The 17,544-nt window shown below is 37.4% G+C and overlaps 1 long non-coding RNA gene across 1 annotated transcript; it reads left to right on the top strand.

Moving 5' to 3' along the window:
• The first annotated feature begins 159 nt into the window (after window positions 1-159).
• LOC121910026 lies at window positions 160-15,905 on the top strand. The gene is made up of 9 exons (XR_006099570.1): window positions 160-513; window positions 1,184-1,323; window positions 5,447-5,572; window positions 5,731-5,886; window positions 6,816-6,900; window positions 7,347-7,489; window positions 8,618-9,492; window positions 10,510-10,649; window positions 15,830-15,905. It is a non-coding gene; the product is annotated as an uncharacterized LOC121910026 (long non-coding RNA).
• Window positions 15,906-17,544: the final 1,639 nt, after the last annotated feature.

Raw genomic sequence — 17,544 nt, 5'->3', positions numbered from 1 at the left:
GCTTGTGCACAGTGTTACATAACTGAAAATGCTGCACGGTGTCAGATATAATGAAGAGATAGAGGGGTAGTTGAATTATTAGAAAACACCAGATTGTTTAACAGAATATAGTATAGTTTATTTTTTGAGTAGGCTATTGTAAACAGGATCCTGTTCTACATACTCTAGTACGGTAGGTGGCGGTATGCATCTATAAGTTGGTATTGCAATCCGTCAAGAAGGATAATGTCAGTTTGTCTGGTCCAGCACTGAGTCTGTATCAGTACATCCATGGTCTGGATAAGTTTCTGTTTGGACTATAACCATTTAATTTATTAAATCCTAATCGTTTTAATTGATACGTTTGTCAGTTGATACATAAATACATGTATATCTATGTATGTATGGTTCTCAAGAAATAGTAAGCAATCTGCGCGTTCAAAACACGCCTGTTTGGAACGACACTAGTACGAAGAAGATGAAGAAAAAGATCAGGAACTTATCCTCAATCGATGATGTTCCACAGCAATAAGGGTAAGTAGGCTGAAATGTTATATTGTTGTTTCAAACTACAGTATTTAACAAAAGTACTGTGTCACTGATGGTACCATTGAAAACATGACTGTTGAACATGAAAACACAACACAATGGTCTCGTTTACTAACGTGCGTAAAAAAACAGAAAAGTTAATACACCAGCAGTCAGTGGTGGCTCTGATCCCGGACGTAATACAACGTGTCTTTGTTTAAGCTGTGATGTCTGTTTGCTTGTTGCCTATATTGTTTTTTTTCCAATAATGTTTTCCAGGAGAACATTGTAAACTTTAGCACTTAAAATGACGTTTATCCTGTTCAGCTTCACTTTTCATTTTCAGTTTTAGTCGCTTCGAATATCAGACATTTGTCTCTGAAGACTCAGTAATATGTTTTAATGAGCTTTGATAGGAAACAAACAGGACTGAAGTTTAACCTTTGAGAATTTAAAGTTTAATGTTCAGTTTAATCTCACCAAAGGAGAGAAAAAGGCTCAAGCTGCTTTAAACCAGTTCAGCTTTTAATGTGCAGATAGTTTAAACCTGACTAGAAATCAGAGGTTTTCCAGTAGAAATCTACTTGTTAACCCAGTTACTCTTAATCTCTTACCCACAGTAACCAGGTTACTTACTGTTTAGTGCAGTATTTATATGTTTTCTTTTTGTTTCTAGATTCTGTCCCTCAGATTTGGATGTGACATCTCTCTTCATCCCAAATCTCAGTGAGATGATGTCTTCAGCTCATCAAAACTGTCAACTTGATCCACAAAATGACTTTGAGAAGAAAACCTTTGACAGCTGCAACTTTGTTGGTAAAATAGTTTATAACAAAAGGAGGGGGGGCTGGTGGGGGTCATGTGTTGTTGAACAGCTCTGATACATCCAACAGCTCAAAATCAGCTGCATTACATATTAGTAATATTAATAATGTTTTCAAACTACTCTCTAATGAGACCTGATACATATGCAAGTTATAATTCCACCAGAATTCAAGTAGTCTACACTTTAGTCTGACACTCACATCTAAAGACAGTGTGTCACAAGTCACTGAGTTTAGTCACAGACTATAAGATTTTGTACAGACTGGGGATCTTGCAGGGTCACCTTTTGCAGGACTACAACTAGATTCCTTTTGAGATCACTAGTGCAGTGCCCGTTCAAACCCTAACCCTGTTCAGATCAGGCCAATTGCTTATTATTTCTTGAGAACTACATATATATGTATCAGTTGACAAATGTATCAATTAACACATCGATGCTGGTGTTTATATTGACAGTGACACCAAATTTATAAAAATTGGCATTTCATGTGTTGAAAATAGTTCAAACTGTTATCTGCTGTTTCATATCAGCCCTGAAAAGGCGGATCCAATGCTGACGTAGAGTTGACCATTTGGGAGTTTTCTATGTCATGAAATTTATATAAAGGGTAGAATGATAACTGCCACCTTCCCCAGCTCATTTTCAAATATATGCTGATCAGGACAGTTTTAGCTTCAGCAGCTAAGAGCAGCTAACAGCAGTGCTGGCCACCTAGAGGGGGTCTCTCCATCTGTGTCTGGTGTAACTGGAGCTCTGCCAAAACTGTCTGTCCTGTCAGTCAGCTGAAGCTGTGCGCTGCGGAGCAGCTCCGCTGATACTGGCCTTTAGGCGGAGCTGCTCTGATAGTGGACAATTTCAGCTCATTTAATGTTTAAAAAACATTTTACCAGTGGATAACTGCAGGAACAGACAGCCGGATAGTTAAAGAGCTATATTGTGGAGGAATGGTGATCAATGGTCAACTCATCAGGTAGAAGAAAGTGTCCAGAAACTCTGATGTCTTATGCTGAGAATATTTATTGAACAGAAACAGTAAACATCAAGCAGTTCTGCACTTAGATGTTTTCTCTTCCTGTTCTGCCTTCTGAAGGTCTGACTTTTGGTCTTTAACCCCAACAAATCATCCCACGATATGAAAAATTAGTCCTAATTGTCTCATTTAGTTTCTAAACAAGGAACTGCACTTTACCCGTGTTAGTTCAGCTCACATTGCATGGACCTTCAGGTCACCGTCAGCACATTCTGGTTTGAATGTCTGATTATGCCCATGAATCTACACATTCACCTATTTGTGTTGTCTAGGGAGTCTAGGGCCATCTCCCTGACCTTGGTTACCGGGACAACGCCCGTTCACTCTTTATCAGAGTTCCCCTTCAGCTCTCAGTTCCCTCGCCCTCTCTCTCTCTTTTACTCTTGTCTTTTTTAAAATGTGTCTGGAAACCCAACGTTTCATTTCCATTATTCACACGCTTTCTCTGTCAGAGAAAGCTTTCCACTGCTGTATCTGCTCACCAGCACTGTCTCTCTGTCGCTCGCTCGTGCACTCAGTTCGCTAGTCATCTCTCTCTCTCTTTTTCTCTAGACTTTTAAAAAATGAGCCAGGAAACCTACAACAAAGCCTAACTTCTAACGTTATAAAACAAAGGGAGATGTCGTCCCCTCCTCTCTGTCATGGCAGGGTTGTACAGCTCTGACCATGACTTACAGTAGCAGAGCCCAGAAGCCCCGTCCCGCTGCTGCAGAGTGAGGGCTCACTGTTCACGTGTTTATTTCAAGTTTATTAATATTAAATGTGCTGCGTGTCCAAATTGCACCAAATTTCGACAATGCACTTCTTTGTATCCCCGGCAATGCACCCGCCAAGTGTGAAGTAGATCGGATGAACAGTTCTTGAGAGATGTGAAGGACATACATACATTTATACATATATACAGACAGACAGACAGACAGAGATTCCTTGCTTTATATAGAGAGATTTCCTGTTCTGTTCCTGGTGGAAATGTACAAGAAGAAAACTGTTGAACAATGGAGCAGCAACAGAAGTCGCTTTTTGCCACAGCTGCCCTTATGTGAAAACGAGGTATTTTTACAACATTAAAACAGCTACACAGTTTATATACCTACTCACAGAAACCACCTTTAACCATTAACTATCTGGACACAGCACTTTCAGCTGCTGGATGTTGGAGTATTTCTGTTTTTAAACCCTGCAAACAGCATGAAACAGCAGCAGTCTGGATAATTATACAAAGGCAGAAAGTCACAGGTTTAATGCCTCCAACTGACCTGAAATCATGTGAAGAAGCATTAAATACACTGCAGACACACAGCAGCTGACAGAAAGAGGTCATATATAGATTGTAGGAGCCATTTATGTTGATTGTTGGCATGTCATTTGTTTAGTTATAACTTGCAGTATTATTTTGGACACTGGGTGGCGGTCATTAGATGCACAGGTTTGTATATCTAGGGGCATAGGTGACAGGAAACGGGAGGCACAGGCAGGTGGAGCACATACAGTTCTTACCAGATCGGGAACAGACGCACACGACAGCTGGCAGGACAGAAACCTGGTATGTTCATGACATGTACAAAGACTTCAATAAAACAACAAATTAAACGGCAGCCAACGGACTGGAAAATCTGTTTTTGAATCTGCGTAAGATCACTCCTAACCTAACCTACCTGTGTAGTAATGGCAAACTGGAAAAACAGGAAAAGAAAGGACATCGAAAAATGAAAATTGCCATTACACAGATAAATATTCCTTTTATTGGGTGAATACATGTTCATGTGACTTATAAACAGGGAAGCTCAAGCTAAAGGGCAACGAGACTGCTGAGTTTTAAGTTTCATTAGGAACATGGTTTTAGAGAAGTAGTTTAAAAAACACACACACACACAAAGGGCAACCATTTACTGTAAACCACCATTAGAAACTGAGTACAGTTAGCTGATAATTAGCCTGATCAGCCACCGTCAGTAATCAATACAAACATACATTATTAAACCATTAATCAAACCAATAACTAACAGCAGTCAATGTCAGTCAAGCTTATCATACTTTAGCAGTAACTTATCTGTAGTGGTGAGCAGTTTGAATTAAATTGAAGCTCCCTGTGCTCTCCGGGGAAAATATCACGCCAAACTCCCTTTAAGAAATAGGACGTATTAACAATTCCTTACATGTCCGCAGAAACACATAACTAGGAACACAACATAAAAGGCCTCATATGTCAATGTTCTTATTGTCAATTCAGCATCAATATAATCCATAAAGATAAACGTATTTCTGTATAAACTTTACATTTTGTCACATCAACTTGCTCCCAGCCTCCTTTAGTTAACTACGGTATTTTAGTGGGAGAAGAAGACGGGAATGAAAGGCGAACTGTCTACAAAATTTCTCACTAAAATACGTGCTGGTTGGTGGATCAGATACACGCCGAATTAAACGCTGACTCATAACGCTCTTTTGTGATTTTTGTGTGTACTTTACTTGAGTATTTTCATTTTATGTTACTTTATACTTCCGCTCTACTACGTTTCAGAGGGAAATATTGTACTTTCTACTCCACTACATTTATTTAACAGCTTTATTACTTTTCAGATTAAATTTTTTCATAAAATAACATAACAATAATGATTAGTTTATAAATTACAACACATTGTTAATCATTAAACCAGTGGTTCCCAAACTTTTTGGCTTGTGGCCCCTTGAAAGAAATCAGTGTCTCTGACATATTTCAGATATGAAATTCTTTCCTGAAATCTGAAAGAATCTTCCTTCTTCTTGCCTCCATTGACATCCTCCTCCACTGACCTTCCCTTCACTTTCAGTTATCACCATCACATGTTTTATTCCTCCATTTCTTCTTTTCCACCTCATTGTTATGTGTTGTATATGTCATGTCTGACAGCTGACTTTTACGTAGCTAAATGTTCCTTGTTTCTTAATTCAGACATGACAGAAGATTTACAGAAAGATACAATGCTTGTACGATATTTGTCACCTGGTGAACAAGAGGGATCAGAGAGAGAAAAGCAATTATTTAAAATATAATGTGAATAATATGATAATTATAATGATAATAAATTATTTCTTCTCCACAGGAAGTCGAGTTAAAACAGATTGTACAGAGTTCAGTAGTACATCCTGTCTGTCCTGCACTGATGGAACCTACATGAATCAGCCCACTGGACTTAAACAGTGTTTCACCTGTGCAAACTGTGATGCAGGTAGATTTATATTCATATTATTAGCAGAAATTTAAGCAATCATAAAAACTGAAGATTGTCTGTAAGTCAGAAAAAAGATCAGCATGTTGTTGCTGTCTAGTAGATTTAACAGAAGAGAAGTTTAGTATCTCATATGTAACCTCTGTATGTGTTGACAGGTTCTGGTCTGCAGATAAAGACATCATGTACATCAACATCAAATACAGTTTGTCAACCACTGGAGGGATTCTACTGTATGGACTCCACAGAGGACAGCTGTGTGAAAGCACTGAAACACACAAGCTGTCAACCAGGACAATACATCAGACAAAAAGGTTGGTTTTCTCATGCTGACTTTAAGATTATAGTTGTAGTTGAAGTTTTAAATGGGAACACCATGACCTGACAAACAAGTTGCTTATTAAAGCTGCATGTATTGATTTCTGTCCACTAGATAGCAGGAAAAAAGCAGCTCAATAATTCTGTAGAAAAAGTCACAACTGAACACAGACCAGTCAACTTGTTGCTGTCAAGTGGAACTTTTGCACCAGTAAAACCATCGTAGTTGATTAGTGACTATGTGCATACATTGGTATTATTATTACTTAGTAGATCCTTCACACAGACTTGTTGTCATTCTTCTATTTCCAAGGGCAGTAATGAACCTTCAAGCTCTACTTTGTCTTGAAAGGCTGTTCAGTGACTCCCACACTCTGCTGCATAGGTGCACTATACATGTCATAACTACCTTCACCAGACAAAATGGATGTTACATTGGTCAAAAGACAAAAGTCTGAAAGTCTTAAAATGAAACTTATACAATTTCTTGACAATCTAGTTGTTTACTGGCATGAACATATTAGCATAAATATCTTTAGTATTGAAAGTATTTGCATGAAGCAGTGAAGCTGATGACATTTGGATCATTGTAGTTTTCTCTCAAACAGTAGTTTGGTTATGAATCTGATTCCATCGTTGCTCAAGAATGACAAGATGGTGAAATATAAAAACTTGTCAACAATCATTATTAAACAAAGGACTATTATTGGATGTGTGATTTTCAAGTGTCAGCTTCACTGAAATGAAATCAGACAGATGTGATGACAGTGATGATGTCATGTCAGGATGCAATTTGACAGAGAAACACACACTGTGCACCTGGTCAGAGGATAAAACAACCTGGTAACAAACGTCAAAGTCAGACTGTTCTGTCAGTGAATGATCAGTGATGGTGAGTAATCTCAGATGTGTCTCTTTCTCTAAGGAACCAGCGGAACTGATACAGTGTGTGACGACTGTCAGCCGGGCTAATTTTCACAGGATGGTGTGAACTGCACAGCTTGGACAATGTAAGACACTTTTCTATTCAATTATTCATTGACTATTTATTAATTTATTCTCTAAAAGCACAAAAAGCAAAGCATAAGAAGATTTTTTCCCTGCTATATAACTCTGATCATTACAAGTGTGCACTGGGTTTTTTGCAGCAATGGAACAAATCATCATGCATGGGAATATTCAAGACATTGCCAATTAAATTCACTTCAATTAAAAAAACTTCATTCATCTCTGAGCAGCAACTCATGAGGCAGGCACAGTAAAAGGACATACAAACAGGACATATAAGACAATGTTTGATAGACAAACAGTGACCATGTGACAGAGATAGAAATAATATAAGAGTCTTAAGTTGGGGGGGTGCTGTGGCAGACCAAAAGGTGTGGGGGTTAGTCCCATTCCATTGGAATCCAATAACAAAGAAATAAAGCAGTCTTTTACTTTTCTCATCCAACAGTTGCTCAGAAACTGAAGTGATGGTCAAAGAAGGAAACCAGACAAATGATGTCGTCTGCAGAAGTGCATCAAGAAATCACTACTCTTTATTTTCACCATTGTTAATGGTTTTCTCACTAACACTTGCCTGGCTTGTGAGCAGAGGTTAGTGCTTGTTTTGCATGTCTACCTAATTTGTCTAATATCCTCCTCGCCTCCAGTGGACTCAACTAAAGCTCACTAACTGTTGGTGCTAATATTGTGTTTTATTTTGGATGTCAGGCAGGTGAATAACAACTGATATGTGCAACCTGTCAAGTTATTCTTCATAAATACTTAGTTAGAAAGTTCACTAGGGATGCACTGATCCAAATTCTTCTCTACTGATTTGATTCCAGTACCTAAACCCAGAGTATATGCCAATACAGAGTACTGATCCAACACCAGGACAGTCTTTGTTACACATTTAACATCCGTATACTACCTCAGGAAGCCACTGGGACCATTCTTAGTAAGTTAACATGAGGCTGTAACTGCTAAACAGCTTCTTAACTATTGTTACACACTAATGTGGGGGAAACCCTGGTGCAACATAGAAATGAGACTCCCCTCTTCCCAACTCCCAAGAACCACCAGCAACAAGGATTACAGCCCTCAAAAGTATTTATTCACTCAGTTATTAGGGACATTTTGGCTTCAGGGTGGACTAACAGCAAATCAACAAACAACATGAAACTAAATTATCTACTCAAAGCAAAACTAAACCAAGATACAAATCTCCTGTATACACACTTGCAAGATACTTTTACAGTATTTCACAGGAGAGTCATTCACAACATGCTGGCTGGAAGTGGAGAGAGGAGGAAGTCAACCTTTAAACCACTAGCTATTAGACTGGAACCAGTCAGTTCTTTAACTAACCACACATGTACACTTCAGGTTTCACAATAAAGGTCTACCACTGCCTTCACATTAAAGTGTATTTATGGTGAAGCACATTTAGGAAATGCATGTAAATGTAGTTAAGTGCTTCAAAAGTAGCTCACTACAAATAATATACAGAGCAGAGTGGAAGACTGTATTGAATGTGGTCGGTCATGTCTGGACCTCCATCAGTGCGTCCCTGAAGTTTAGATCCTACATATAAAAATGTACATCTTGATATTTTTCTTCACACTAACAGTAAGACTCATAACATGAAATTCTACATACAATTTACTACTTTACCAATTTCATATTTGACTAATTAATTGTTTTTTCTTTTTTCCCGTACCTGCAAACTGTGTTCACCAGTTGATGGAGAAATTCTTGTACCCTTGTCACTTTTGATGAAGAATAAAGATGAAGAAACTCCACAGGTTCCAGTTGATGCTCTCAGATGACCTCAGATTTGATTACTGACTATTAAAATGTACTTACACACTTACTTATACCTGCAACTGACATTATGACTATTATAATGATGGGATATTACTGTTACTTCCATTTAGGCTACTGTTGTTTTTATTAAAATGTCATTACATTGTTCCAGATATTATCATTTTATTGTGAGGCTTTTTTAAACTTTTTCTAGTACTATGATTGGTTGCTCCTGATTTTATTTTTATAGCCTGACATCAGGTTTGTCTTCTTGCCTCTAGAAAGCATTTTGTGCATCTTGTTTGAAATTATTAATTTTTTTCTTATATCTGCTCACCTCGACCTGCTGTTTGTATTGCTAAAGTTAGTCTGCTAGGATCTGTGGTTATATGTCACAACCCGTCTGCGGTCTCAAAAGCATCTGAAGGCCAATAAATATACACGATTACTGTTCAATAACCAAATCTGGTCCTGTCTTCACCTTGTTGACTAGACAGTTGGGTGACTGTATGTTCCATCTTCGTCAGCCCTCCTCCCCCTCACCTTTCCGACAACGGATAAAGGGGGGAGGGAGGCTGTGCGGAGGTGAGAGACCTCTCTCTCTCTCTCTAGCTCTCTCTTTTCATTCACTTCTCATGTGAACAGCTCAGTGGGCTGTAACAGTAGAGACTGGCGGACACATACCCCCCCGCTCCAACGTGCGGGGGTGGGAATCATGCTAGGAAACAAGTAAAAGTAAAAGAAAAAGTAGCATGAAGTAAAAGACTGTGAACGTCGGTGCTTCTGGGCCATGTTCCTCAGTAACGAGGGTAAGTTGGCTGAAATGTTATGTTGTTGTTTCAAACTACAGTATTTGTGTCACTGTTGATGCCGCTGAAAACTTGATTCTACCGAACATAAAAACAGCACAATGGTCTTGTTTATCAGTTATGTAGCTAATTAATATTTCAGCATTTTCTGAAGTGCTGTCGCTAACTTTACTAACATGTACGTAAAATATATTAGAAAACTGTTTGTACACCAGCAGTCTGTGTTCAGTACCAGCAGCGAGGAGCAGCACATAATGCAGTAATATAATTAATAAAGACTCGTTAAATCGACATGAATGTAACATTACAGCCGTGGTTTTGATCCTGGATATAATACAACACTTCTTTTGTTAAAACTGTGATGTCTGGCTGTTTGTTGCCTATATTGGTTTTGTTAATAACGTTTTGTAAGAGAACATTGTAAACTGTAACACAGTTAAAATGACCTTTAACCTGCTGTTCAACTATTTAAATCTGTCAGTTTCAATTTTAGTCACTTCTGATATCATTTGTCATCTTTCACTTATGATACTCACACTGTTTAAAGTCTTTCTATTCTCTCAAGTCTGAGCTGTGCTGTAAGTAAGTAAGTAAGGAGTATTAATGCAAATGGTCAATGCCAAGAGTTCAGCTCAATACACTATCCAGTAACAAGAAACAAGACATATCAACATTTTTCTAAATGACATTTGTCTCTGAAGACTCAGTAATATGTTTTAATGAGCTTTGACAGGAAACAAACAGGACTGAAGTTTAACCTCTGAGAATGAAAGTGATGTGAAATATGAGCCGAAGTTTAATGTTCAGTTTAATCTCACCAAAGGAGAGAAAAAGGCTCAACCTGCTTTAAATCAGTTCTGCAGCTTTTCATGTGCAGATAGTTTAAACCTGACTAGAAATCAGAGGTTTTCCAGTAGAAATCTACTTGTTAACCCAGTTACTCTTAATCTCTTACCCACAGTAACCAGGTTACTTACTGTTTAGTGCAGTATTTATATGTTTTCTTTTTGTTTCCAGATTCTGTCCCTCAGATTTGGATGTGACATCTCTCTTCATCCCAAATCTCAGTGAGACGATGTCTTCAGCTCATCAAAACTGTCAACTTGCTCCACAAAATGACTTTGAGAAGAAAACCTTTGACAGCTGCAACTTTGTTGGTAAAATAGTTTATAACAAAAGGAGGGGGGGCTGGTGGGGGTCATGTGTTGTTGAACAGCTCTGATACATCCAACAGCTCAAAATCAGCTGCATTACATATTAGTAATATTAATAATGTTTTCAAACTACTCTCTAATGAGACCTGATACATATGCAAGTTATAATTCCACCAGAATTCAAGTAGTCTACACTTTCAATTATACTCACATCTCACTCTTTAATTTACTGTGTTGTTTAAGTTGTTCACACATTTGTCCATCTGGGGGACTGACACAGATCTACACAAACACATTAAGTACAATCTGAATGCTGCATTCACTAGGGGTCGACTGATATGGTTTTTCAGGGTCGATACCGAATATTAGTAATCAAGGAGACCAATAACCGATATGAAGAACCGATATACATTTGCAGTAAAAATGAAAATCATGCCATCAAAATTTAGAACACATGATTTAACACATGATGATGCTTCATTTATTACAGTAAAAAGCTTTGGAAAGCCTTCAGTTAATTTCAATAAATGCTATATATTAACAACATGTGATAGCAGGGAACCTGCCATTCAGAACTAGGCTACTTCATTACTAATGATCACTATAGCTGAATATGTACGATAATAATAGAAATGACTGTTTAACTCTGACAACTGTTCACAGCAGTCAGTGTATGAATTAACAGGCCTTAGATGCAGTTCCATTACGCCTAAAGTCTCCAACAACAATCCTGCACATTTCTAACAGTTAGAAGAAACAGATTCAGGACACATTTCAGTAACGTTACTAGTAGTTGTGGGTTGAGACTGAGAGTTTGACCGGCTCTGGTAAGTGACGTGTAAGAAATAACATTATAGCCAACATTTTTTTTTTTTTGCTGTGGTCAAGTTGTTAAATTATGGATCAATAAATGAACTTGGGGACAACACAATGTTCACCATTGCCCCTGTTGACATGTGGTCCTTCTCATGTGTCAATCTTATAAGATAAGAGAACAAACATTTTGGCACAGTTTTCACTCTTTTGTAGCAGCATTCTGCTGGACTTAACCAGTTCAGTTAAGGAGACAGAAGAGATTAACACATGTTAGACATTTGTTTCACAGAATCGAGAACTTGTGTAACTGATTTTGCTGCAACAAATGCTCTTTCATTTCCTCATGACACTGAGTCTTGTGATTTGCTGTGTGCCTCACACTTGTATGCAGGGAGAAAAGCAGATTCTAGCAGTTTAGAAACTAGTGATGCACTATTTATCTATGGATGTTAGAAATCACTCAGTATTTCGATGTCTTGAATATTATTTTTTTATCTACATTTTAGATTAGTTTAGATATTATTGAGTTTATATGGTAACTTTTCTGTTATAAACATTACTGTTGCTGCTCTAGAAACAATGTTTAGTAATATTTAAAATATAATAAATTCTTTTTTAAAAAGCAATTATTTAGTAATAAAAAAGAACCGATAAGGGGTATTGATAAGAGTAGTGATTGTCAGTGTGCAGTCACATATGTTAATATGAAAGTGACAGAATTTTAACTTTTTTCTTTTAATAGCTGTGTTTCCTTTAGATTCACAAGAGAATTTGAAGCAAACTTTTGAAATGTTGCAAAAAGGAAAATGAGAATTAGGTGCGTTTTCATCAACTGGTCTGAGGTGAATAAACTAGATTACGAAGCGCATAGCTTCGTCAGAAGATGGTGGTATAAACCTTGATAATCCACCAGTAAACTGAGTAGAAGAAGTAAACATTGCCAACCGGAAACAAAGCAAATAGTTACGTTGCCTTGAAGAGAGAAGTCTTCAAGAATTTGTTTCAGTCAGCCGAGTCTTAACTGTTCTTTCATGTCAGCTAATATTGTTAATGCTTCATGCTCCCTGGAGACACGGAGAGTGGAAATAGCTGATCAGTCATTTGAGTTAAACGTTTGCTACGTCATTATTTATTTAGATAAATGTGTTTCCATTACCTATTTGTGCACACACTCTTTTTCGAGATTTCTAAAATCCACTCAAGGGAGGGAAAAACTTTTTTTGCGAAATTCAGGAAGTTATTTCGAATTTTGGCATTTCCATTAAACTTCTTTAATACGAAACGTCAAATGCATATAAAATAATGGAAACACAGCTACTGACTGATGTAGATTCTGTTGCCTTTAAAGTTGATAAAGATAATAAGCACAGATATTTGTGTTATTTTTATTCTAAAATATAGTTGGATAGTTAGAATAAGTAGGCCTAATAGTTTTTTGTTCAGTTGCCAGGGATAAAAATCATGGCCAGAATGCACCATTAAAAAAAAAAAAAAAAAAAAAAAATTACAGGGGAACAAGCCTCCAGGATCCCCCTAGGTGACCTTCAGCAATCAGAAAAAACAAAAAACGATTCAGATAATTGTAAAAATACTGAAAATCTGATCCAGTAATCGTTCAGGCTGTTAATCGGTGGACCTCTAACATTTACATGGATGGATTCGATCTGAGACCCTGATGAAACAGTCACAATACAAGTGGTCTTACTGCGTTTTCACTATTTTTATTTTGTTCAATAAAGTCCAGTGTTTCCCCTGTAATTGTACAGTCCTGGTGGACCACCGGGTCAACGAGAAAACCCACCAGGCCAAAAAATATTTTTTGAATGCCAAAAATAAGGCCAAATATCCACTCATTCGGAAATCAATAATCATATGTGTTTGGGAGCCTCTGTACAACACTGTTCTGAAACATGAGTCAACCTCTGTGTTGTTGCCTGGGAAACTCTTGATGTGACAGAGTGCCACTGCTATCAGAGTCCCTTTAAATTACTAATGAGAGTGTATGGGATGCAGGTTAGCTAACATGAGCATGGCACCGCGTAAAAAGAGAAAAAGCTCGAACACGGATGGCGGACAAACAAATATATCAATGTTTTCCTCCAAAACTCTGGATGCTATGCTCTGCGTTGCTATGCAATAAATGCAGCTTATTAAGTCATCCTCTCCTTGTGACCACTTTGTTTTAAGTCTTGAATATACTGAGCAAACAAAAATTTGAGTGCTAAATTACGCCTCTCTGATACCAGTGTGACGTAACGAGGCTGGTTTGGGGCGGTCAGGGGATTATTGACAAGGTGAAGTGCTGAACACTGACTTTTAATGTATAAATAATGACAAACTGCAGACTCCTGGAAAAGAATTCATAGTGACAAGAGGAGGACAAACCAGTAGAGTTGCTTCTCTAAAATCTGAAAGATAGACAGATGGATGATATATTGCCAACAATATTAATTATGATTTGTGTTGTTGATAATATGAATATTTGAAACGTCCTTATAATAGTTTAGGATACATTTATAGTGTGATAATCATTAAGACATAATTATATACATGTACAAATCCTTTTTTGGCTGGACCAGCCACAGACCAGCCCTTTAACCGCAGTAGTCCCTGAGAGAGTGAGGCTGGCCTAGTGTTTGAGTTTCCTCATTGGTCGTTGCTCTTTCAGAATGAATCAGCGTAAGATGATAGAAGTGGAGGATAGCTGCATGATGCAGAGTGAATGTGTTTCTGCTCTGAGCTCTGAGACTCGTAGCTTCAGTGTTAAATGCAGAGAAGTCAGTTAAACTCCTCTTTAAACAGAAGCGTACCAGCGTTTCTATGTCTCCCTCTCTACGGTCCAGTGTGATCGACTCTCTGGCAGCGCTGTCAGCAGCCGGCAAGAGAGACGCTCCACGCTGTGTTTGGATTTTATCACTGAACTAATACAAGGATGCAAGCTTTTGATTTCTCTGATGTTTTCACATCTCAAAGGATGAACAACAGCATTAAAACAAAGAGTCTTGCAGGTAAAACATGCGACTCCTGTTGCTGTCATATCAGGTTAGTGTGGGGCAGCTGCTCTGCAGGTGCGCTTGATTTGACTGTAACTGTGGTAACTGGGCGGAGATAAGCCTCCTGAACTTGCAACCAAAATACTGTCAAAACTTTCATTTACAATTTACACCGCAGCCTCCATGAAAACGACCAGGAAAGAGGCAGAAAAAAAGTGCACAGAGGCAGGAGGGAGAGCGTACAGTTAAAACACCCCGAATAACCATCATAATGCAAAACACTCAATGCAGAGTGAAAACAAGAGAGAGAAAAACAGATGACAGAGCAGGGGGAGCCAACAGATAATTAGATAGTTATTATTAAAATGAAAATAATAAAATCAAACATCTCAAGATATGAGTGGAAAGTATTGTTCTTGCAACTGTATTTATAACCTTATTTTTTACTCAAACGTAGCTTAACCATGTCATATGTTGCTACTTCAGTAAACATTACTGGAACTGAAAATTGCTGATGAGCATTTAATATCCAGGAATTCACATTATAGATGCAACAACTGACTATCACTGTAATGGACACAGTTTGACACAGTGACCATACACAGTCCAGACATATACTAGGTTTTGATCTAGTCTTGTTAGGTTGGAGTATAAAACCATTTATAATGAAGAACAATTATAAGACATTTCACACACAATATCACAGTGTGTTATAAAGCATTTATTAACTGTTTCACATGTAAAGCAGTTTTAAAACTGTTTATAAATGTATTTAAAGCTATTGAAGACATATGATTATGTGTAATTGTAACTATGTTATATAGTAGTGTAGGACTGGTCTCACATCAAGGACTTTTTTCACTTTTTGAAAGTGCAAAAATGCTTCTTCACACATAGTGAATAAAACTGTACAAATAACATTAAACTGCTCAGAAGTGTAAAAATATAAAACCTCAATAATACAAATGATTGTTTAAAGTTAAAAATCAGTTAGTCATAAAGTGGAAAGAAAAAAGTGTTCTTTGGTCATTTTACTGTTCAGTCATCTTCTGAAATCATCTTCGTCTCCATATCTTCATCTTCTTTTTTCAGTCCTACCTGGCCGTCATCTTCTCCCCTCAGGTCCTCTCTTCCTTCTTCTTGCCTCCATTGACATCCTCCTCCACTGACCTTCCCTTCACTTTCAGTTATCACCATCACATGTTTTATTCCTCCATTTCTTTTTTTCCACCTCATTGTTATGTGTTGTATATGTCATGTCTTTTATTCTGCCTTTCTCTGATTAAAGCAGGAAGTTATTCAGGACAGTTTTCAACAATATCTTAACTTCAACCAGGTTTCACTGAGACAAAAAACTGTTTTTACTCTTCACAGATAATAATACTGAAAGTCTTCATCGGACAGATCCTCACATGTCATCCAACAGAGTACCTAACAGAGGGAGGATGCTGTCCTATGTGTCCTGCTGGTAAGATCTAACTGAAACATAAAAGCAGGATGTTTGTCAGCAACAATACTTACAGAATTGATCACTTCTGGGCTGATCAATACAGTTTACTGCTTGTTTATAAGCAGTAAAACAAAGTGATGCTTTTTCTGACAGCTGACTTTTACGTAGCTAAATGTTCCTTGTTTCTTAATTCAGACATGACAGAACATTTACAGAAAGATACAGTGCTTGTACGATATTTGTCACCTGGTGAACAAGAGGGATCAGAGAGAGAAAAGCAATTATTTAAAATATAAAGTGAATAATATGATAATTATAATGATAATAAATTGTTTCTTCTCCACAGGATATCGAGTTAGAAGAGATTGTACAGAGTTCACAAGTATATCCTGTCTGCCCTGCATTAATGGAACCTACATGAATCATCCCACTGCTCGACGCTTGTGTTTTACCTGTGCAAACTGTGATGCAGGTAGATTTATATTCATATCATTGGCAGAAATTTTAGCCTCTCTACATGACATGAAAATTAGGTTCCTGTGATGATTAGGGGATTGTATCTGTGCTGTCATTTTTTCAGTTTGCTCTGAGATTGATAAATGATCACTTTTTTTCCTTTTGTGTGGAGCATACTGCATACATAAATGCATATTGTACATATGCTGCTATACATATATCCATATATGTAGAAGAAGAGGCAATTACTCCTCAGGGAGAAGCACACAGTTTTTTGCGAGGCTAATCTTTAAGCCTTTTTTGTTTGTTTTCATGCAAGTTATAGGTATAAGTGTGTGTATAGCAAAGGCTGTAATGGTACACGGGGGTAAATAAATACATCTTAAGCACAAGTCCGCAGATGTTTGATTTACTACATGGAGCCGCCACATGACGACGCGTCAATTACATATCTCGGTAACAGGCTTAGGTTTTTTTTGTTTGTCGAAATCAAGTCACTACAATTCATTAATTAATTAATAGTATAATAGTAATAGTATATTGTATATAATGATTTAGTTAATTATAATTAATTAGTATACATAATTATTAATTATATTATAGTATAATTATATTTATTATTACAGCCTAAACGTACAGACTGCATGTAGAAACAAACACCACATAGAGAAATGTGATGAAATGCTGCCAGTGAGACAGTTTTAGTGCCACAACAGGCTGTTGTCACATGAGAAGTTTGTCACTTTCCAAATTCTGATGTTGATATTGAAGTTTGTTCTGTTTGGTTTTGTGAGCAAGTTATCAGCTGAGACTTTGGTGTCGTCTGTTTTTTTCCTCAGTTTTTAAACAGCTGTGAGCTATTTTGTGTCAGAGGGACTTGCAGTAATATTAGAAGCGACCTCTCCTCACAGAAATCACATTTCCACGGGATGATATGTACGGGTGGTTTTATTCTCCAGCCCTCATTTATGCAGATATTCTCTCATGAATTCATAAATGGGAGAAACTATTGTTTCACATTTCCCAAAGATGTCATAAAAACTGAAGATTGTCTGTAAGTCAGAAAAAAGATCAGCATGCTGTTGCTGTCTAGTAGATTGAACAGAAGAGAAGTTTAGTATCTCATATGTAACCTCTGTATGTGTTGACAGGTTCTGGTCTGCAGATAAAGACATCATGTACA

This window comes from Thunnus maccoyii, chromosome 13 (genome assembly GCF_910596095.1).
Source record: "Thunnus maccoyii chromosome 13, fThuMac1.1, whole genome shotgun sequence".
In the NCBI taxonomy this organism is placed as follows: domain Eukaryota; kingdom Metazoa; phylum Chordata; class Actinopteri; order Scombriformes; family Scombridae; genus Thunnus; species Thunnus maccoyii.
The sequence above is the reverse complement of the archived record's forward strand: the minus strand, read 5'-3'. Positions and strand labels throughout refer to the sequence as shown.